Here is a 7,790-nt window from a genome sequence, read left to right as displayed (position 1 = left end):
CCTGTAGTCCCAGCTACTCGGGAGGCTGAGGCAGGAGAATGGCGTGAACCCGGGAGCTGGAGCTTGCAGTGAGCTGAGATCGTGCCACTGCACTCCAGCCTGGGCCACAGAGCCAGAATCGGTCTAAAAAAAAAAAAAAAAAAAAAAGAACCTGCCTTGATACATCGTCACCCAGAGTCCATAGTTTACATTAGGGGTCACTCTTGGTCTTGTACCTTCTATGGGCTTGGATGAGTGTATAATAATAACATATGACATGGAACATCTTTCATATGATTATTTGCCATCTGTATATCTTCTTTGGGGAGGTGCCTGTTAAGGTCTTTGGCCCATTTTTAAATCGGGTTTGTGTTCTTATTGTTGAATTTTAGGAGTTCTTGGTATATTTTAGGTAACAGTTCTTTATCTGATACATCTTTTACAAATATTCTCTCCCAGTCTGTGACTTATCTTTTCATTCTCTAGTCAGTGTCTTTTGCAAAACAGAAATTTTAAATCTTAATGAAGTCCACTTTATCAATTTTTTCTTTCATAGATTATGCCTTTTTTTCCCTTCTAAAAAGTTGTTTCCAAACCCAATACCATCAAGTTGCCTCCTATTTTATCTTCTAGAAGTTTTATAGTTTTGTGGTTTACATTTAGATTGATGATCCATTTTGAGTTAATTTTTGTAAAGAGTGTGTGCTCTGGGTCTACATCCATTTTTTACATGTAGATGTCAGTTGTTCCAGCACCATTTGTTGAGAAGACTTTCTTCAATATATTGCCTTTTTTCCTCTGGGAAACATCAGTTGACTATATTTCCGTGGGTCTATTTTGGGCTGTACTCTGTTTCTTTGATCTATTTGTCTATTCTTTCACAAATACCACAGTGTCTTGATTAATGTAAGTTTATGGTATGTCTTGAGGTTGGGTAGAATCAGTCCTTCGACTTTATTCTTTTCCTTCAATATTATGTTGGCTACTTTAGAATCAGTTTGTTGATATCCACAAAATAATTTGCCAGAATTATTCTGACAAATTGAGATTGCATTAAATCTATGCATTTAGTTGGGAAGAACTGACATGTTGGCAATATGAGTCTCCTTATCCATGAATGTGGAATCTCTCTCTATTTATTTAGTCTTTGATTTCATTCATCAGGGTTTTGTAGTTTTCCTCATATAGATATTGTACATATTCTGTTAGATTTACACCTATGTGTTTAATTTTGGGGAGTGTTAACACACATGCTATTGAGTTCTTCATTTCAAATTCCACTTGTAGCTGGGGATGGTGGCTCATGCTTATAATCTCGCAGCTTTGGGAAGCCAAGGGAGGAGCATTGCTTGAGTCTGGGGGCTTAAGATCAGCCTGGGCAACATAGTGAGACCCTATCTCTAAAAATTAAAAATTAACTAGGCATAGTGGCACATATTTGTAGTCCTGGCTACTCAGGAGACGGAGGCAGAAGAATTGCTTGAGCCCAGTTCAAGGCTATAGTGAGTCATGATTGTACCACTGCACTCAAGCCTGAGCAACAGAGCAAGACCCTGTCTCAAAAACAAACAAACAAAAACAAATTCCGCTTGTTCATTGCTGGTATATTGAGAAGTGATTGACTTTTGTGTGTTAACCTTGTATCCTACAACCCTGCTATAATCATTGATTAGTCCCTGGAAGTCTTTTCGTGTGCGTCAGTTCTTTTGGATTTTCTACATAGACTACCATGTCATCAATGAACAAGAGAGCTTTACTTCTTCCTTCCCAATATGTATACTTTTTATTTCCTTTTCTTGTCGTAGTGCGTTTGCTATGGCTTTCAGTATGATATTGAAAAGCAGTGATGACAGGGGATACCCTTGCCTTATTCCTGATCTTGGTGAGAAAGGTTTGAGTTTCTCACCACTAAGCATGATGTTAGCTGTAGGATTTCTTTTTTGTACATATTCTTGATCAAAGAATATCCTATCCAAAGAACTTCCTATCTATACCTGGTTTTCTGAGAATTTTTATAATGAATTGGAAGTGAATTTTATCAGATTTTTTAATGCCATCTATTGGCATGATCATGGGATTTTTCTTCTTAACCTGTTCATGTGAATATTATATTAATTGATTTTTTAATGTTGACTCAGTTTTGCATACCTGAAATAAATCCCACTTGGTTTGGTATGAATTCTCTTTGTACATTTTGGATTTGCTGTGCCAATATTTTGTTGAACATTTTTGCATCTTGGTTCATGTGAGAGATTTGTCTGTAGTTTCTTTTTCTTGTAATATCTTTCCTTAAATGTTTGGTAAAACTCACCAGTGAATTCATCTGAGCCTGGTGCTTTCTGTTTTGGAAGGTTATTAATTATTGATTCAATTTCTTTAATAGATATAGGACTATTCAAATTTCTATTCTTTTTGTATGAGTTTTGGCAGATTGTATCTTTGAAGGAATTGGTCTGTTATTATTACTTTTTTTTATTTTATTTTTTGAGACAGTCTTGCTCTGTCACTCAGACTGGAGTGCAGTGGCATGATCTCAGCTCACTGCAACCTCTGCCTCCTGGGTTCAAGCAATTTTCATGCCTCATTCTCCCAAGCAGCTAGGACTACAGGCATGCTCCACCATGCCTGGCTAATTTTTTTTTGTGTGTGTATATATATATATATATTTTTTTAATTTTTATTTTTTATTTTTTTTGAGACGGAGTCTCTCTCTGTCGCCCAGGCAGGAGTGCAGTGGTGTGATCTCAGCTCACTTCAAGCTACGCCTCCCGGGTTATCGCCATTCTCCTGCCTCAGCCTCCCAAGTAGCTGAGACTACAGGTGCCCACCACCACGCCTGGCTAATTTTTGTGTGTGTGTGAGTGTGTGTGTGTTTTTATTAGAGATGGGGTTTTGCCATGTTGGCCAAGCTGCATAGTGTTCTTTTATCATCCTTTTAATGTCCATGGGATTTGTAGTGATGTGCTTTCTTTTATTTCTGATATTTGTGTCTTCTCTCTTTATTTCTCTAGTTTGTCCAATTAGAGGCTTATCAATTTCATTGGTATTTTTAGAAAACCAAATTTTGGTTTGTTGATTTTCATACTGATTTCCTATTTTTAATTTATTGTTTTATTTCTGCTCTAATGTTTATTATTTCATTTCTTCTGCTTACTTTGGATTTCATTTGCTCTTCATTTTCTGGTTTCCTAAGGTAGAAGCTTAGGTGATTGATTTTAGATATTTCCTTTTTCCTAATCTATGCACTCAATGCCATAAATTTCCCTCTGAACACTACTTTCTCTACATCCCACAAATTTTGAAAACTTTGTCTTCCTTTTCATTTAATTCCAAGTATTTTAAAATTTCTCTTGACATGTCTTCTTTAACTCATGTACTATGTAGAAATGTGCTTGTTCAATCTCTAAGTTTTTTGGGGGATTTTCCAGCTATTTTTCTATTATCAATTTTCAGTTTAATTCCCTTTTGGTCTAAGATCAGACTTATACTTTATGATTTTTATTCTCATAAATTTGTTCAGGTCTGTTTTATGACCCAGAATGTGGTCTCAGTTGGTGAATATTCCAATGTGAGTTTGAGAAGAATGTGTATAGTGGTATTGATGGATAAAGTAGCTTATGGATGTCGATTATATTTAGTTGATTGATGGCACTGGCACTGTACAGTATCATCCGGAAAACCCCTACTGATTTTCTGCCTACTGGATGTGTCCATTTCAGATACAGGGGTGTTGAAGTCTTCAACTATAATAGTAGATTATCTATTTCTCTTTGCAGTTCTGTCGATTTTTGCCTCATATATATTTTTTTAAAAATCTCAATTGACTTTGTGATTCTAGAATCAGGCAACACTTCACTCCATAAATAGAATTAGTGTTCCAATGGGCTGAGAAGAAAAGCTTGGCTTTATAGATAGAGAAGGGCTAAAGAAGCAGAAGCAAAGAACAGACTATATTAATCCTTTGCAAGTTGTTTCTTGTAGGGCAGGAACAGGAAGAGAGAACAATAGAAAAATAACTAATTAGTTAACATCAGGTAACTTCCCTTTAGACTACTGTTTTGTTATTTATTTATTTATTTTTTTAAGGACTAAAGCAGAGGAAACTTTATTTTCATGTCAATTGGATATTTAAACTTGCCTATCTGGGAAATCGGCTGTTCTCTCTCTCCTGATTTTTGGAAGGTTGGATAGCAGTTTAGGTCCGGTAATGTGGAATTTTAGCATGAGTGACTTCATTTTGATTTTTAGCCTGGTCTGTTGGGGCCTAGTGTAGGAGCTTAGTCCAAAACAATGGACTTGTATAATTTTTTAATTAGTTAATTAATTAATTAATTATTTTTGAGACGGAATCTTGCTTTGTCACCAGGCTGGAGTGCAATGGCGCCAGCTCTGCTCACTGCAGCCTCCCGCCTCCCGGGTTCAAGCGATTCCCCTGCCTCAGCCTCCCAGGTAGCTAGGACTACAGGTGCACACCACCATGCCCGGCTAAATTTTTGTATTTTAGTAGGCGGTGGGGGGTTTCAGCATGTTGGCCAGGATGGTCTCGACCTTCTGACCTCATGATCCACCCGCCTCGGCTTCTCAAAGTGCTGTGATTACAGGCGTGAGCCACCGCACCTGGCCCCATAATTTTTTATTTGACAATTTCTCCCTTTTGGTCATCCTCATCTAGGTTTCTCTCCTCCCCATTGAGAGCATGACCAAAATTTAGGGCATTAGGACTACTCTCAGTTACCATCATTTTGGGTTTCTGGTCTCAGCATGCCATTTATAGGTAATGGTGGCCTCCTCATTATCACGTGTTTTCTTTGAGTTTCTGTTTTTCCAGCTGGGGAGAGACCATTTGACATTAGGTAGATGGCTGTATGGAAACATTTAAAACTTTGAGAGGATACAGCGCACCAGAGAGACTACTACTATGACTATCAGGAGTATAATACCAAGAATTTGAAATATGTTCCTTAGCCAGAGTCCTCATGAACTGAATCAACTAAAATCAAATGACCAGACAAGGAGTCTATTCATTTTAACCATGTGGTCTGCTCTATAATACTCAATGTATTTTATTTATGTGCAAGAAGAAGTGCCATCAATTGCACAGATTCCTCCCTGTTTAATTAGTAGGTACTCTAGCATCCTGGATTAAATTAAAGCAGTGAGTATAAATAATCTGCAGAAACTACTGATTGTGAAATAGTTACCACAGCATTATGCTGTGAAGTGAAAGAGGTTGTCTCATGTTGTTCTGCATATATGTTAAGGTACATTCTGTTGTTAGGTGCATATATGTTAAGGATTGTTATGTCTTCTTGGAAAAAATAGACCCCTTTATCATTATGTAATGTCCTCTATTTCTAATAACTTTCTTTGGTCTGAAGTCTGCTCTGTCTGAGATTAATATAGTTACTACTGCTTTCTTTTGATTAATGTTAGTCTCCTATACCTTCATCTATTATTATTATTATTACTTTGTAGAGATGGAGTCTCACTACATTGGCCATGCTGATCTTGAAACCCTGGCCTCAGCAATTAGCCACTGTATCTGGCATGAGCCACTGTATCTGGCCTACATCCATTTACTTTTAATCTATATATGTCTTTATATTTAAAGGAACTTTCTGGTGGGGCCCGGTGGCTCATGCCTGTAACCCTAGCACTTTGGGAGGCTGAAGTGGGTGGAACACCTGGGTCAGGAGTTTGAGACCAGCCTGGTCAACATGGTAAAACGCCATCTCTACTAAAAATACAAAAGTTAGCCAGGCATGGTGGTAGGTGCCTGTAATCCCAGTTACTTGAGAGGCTGAGACAGGAGAATCGCTTGAACCTGGGAGGTGGAGGTTGCAGTGAGCTGAGATGGCACCACTGTACTCCAGCCTGGGCAATACATGAGACTCCGTCTCAACAACAACAACAACAGCAACAACAGCAACAACAATAAAAGAAGTAACTTTCTTGCAGAGAGCATAGAATTGGGTCTTGGTTCTTGCTTCTATTCTTTTCTTTTTGAGACAGGGTCTCACTGTTACCCAAGCTGAAGTGCAGTGGGCGATCACGGTTCACTGCTGCCTTGAACTCCTGGGCTCAAGTGATCCTCTCACCTCAGCTCCTCAAGTAGCTGGGACTATAGGCACATGCCATCATGCCAGGCTAATTTTTGTATTTTTTGTAGAGATGGAGTTTCACCATGTGCCCAGGTTAGTTTTCTACTTGCTGCCCTTGTTCTGTGTCCCTGTTTTTGTCTTCCATTCTTTTTCTGCCTTTTGTGGTTTTAATTGAATAATTTTTATGATTCCATTTTCTCTCCTTTATGAGCATATCAGTTATACTTCTTTTTTTTTTTTTTTTTTTTTTTTTTTTTTTTTTTTTTAGTGACTGCCCTAGAGTTTGCAGTGTACATATTTACAACTAATCCAAGTCCACTTTCAAATAACATTATGTCATTTCTAGGGTAGTATGAGTTCCTTATACTACTAAAATAATTCTAATTTCTCCCTCTCATTGATTTTATTATAGCTGTTATTTATTGCACTTTATACAAGTATAAATAGGCATATATATGCATATACACAGTCAAATATGCTGTTGCTATTATTGTTTTGAACAAACTGTTATCTGTTAGATCAATTAAGAATAAGAAAAATAAAAGTTTTTATTTTACTTTCACTTATTGCTTCCCTAATGCTTTTCCTTTCTTTATGTAGATCTGAGTTTCTGACCTTTCTCATTTTCCTTTTCTCTAAAGAATATTCCTTGCAAGGCAGGTCTAATGGTAACAATTTCCTTCTATTATTGTTTGTCAAAGAAAGTCTTTATTTCTATTTCACTTTTGAAGGATAATTTTGCAGGGTACAGAATTCAAAGTTGGTGAGGTTTTTTTTCTCTCACCACTTTACAGATTTTATTCCACTCTCCTCTTGCTTGCGTGGTCTCTGAGAGAAAGTTGGATGTAATTCCAGCCCCATTATCATCTAATGGGACCAACATGGTATATGCAGTCTGTCATTGATCAAAACACAGTTATATGGTGAATGACTCTATATTTAAGTCCCAATTCAAATTCAACAAAGAGTTTACCTAGTCAATGTCTACTTGTTAGGCAGACAAATGTAATACCTTTTATAGTATGCTTCCTTTGGCCCACAAACTGGACATCCACTAGGTTTATGGTATGCTGAATTTTAAGTTAATATGTTCACAATTGCTTCAGAAATGTGTATGATTACTTTCTTAAATCTTGCCATAGAAAAAATTTTCAATTTTCCATGTACTGAATCATCTGTGGACTGATTATATAGAGTGCATTCAAACAGAAATAGTTTTCTTCAAAATTCCCCTCAATTGTCTAAAAATAATTACTTCTAAGAATATAAAACAATATTTTACAAACAATAAGCCCAGAAGATCAGTTGAAATGAACAATCATTTAAAATATTAAATATTTATTCCCCACCCCCTTTGCTACATTCGTTATTTTTGAGAAGAACATCTAGAAATCTAGAAATCCTTTTCTTTAGTAGCTTTAACAGAAGCTACTTCTGAACATTTCAGTTGTTTTTCAGCTGTGCTAAGTGAAAGAAAGGGCCCTTGGAACCAGATCAACGTGGTTTTGAATCCTCTTTCTACTACCGACTAGCTGTGGAAGCTGGGTCAAATTATTTCACCTCTCAATATTCTCTTCAGAAATTGAAGATTAATTCCTACCTGGAAGGCTTTTTTGAAGATTAAAGGAATAATTATTCCTTTACCTCACAGGTATACAAGCTCCTGTGAAAAGCACTTTGCAGGATATCTGACCTGGAAATGTGCTCAGG

The sequence above is a fragment of the Mandrillus leucophaeus genome, unplaced genomic scaffold (assembly GCF_000951045.1).
Source record: "Mandrillus leucophaeus isolate KB7577 unplaced genomic scaffold, Mleu.le_1.0 Scaffold184, whole genome shotgun sequence".
Classification (NCBI taxonomy): Eukaryota; Metazoa; Chordata; class Mammalia; order Primates; family Cercopithecidae; genus Mandrillus; species Mandrillus leucophaeus.
Note: the sequence above shows the minus strand (reverse complement) of the source record.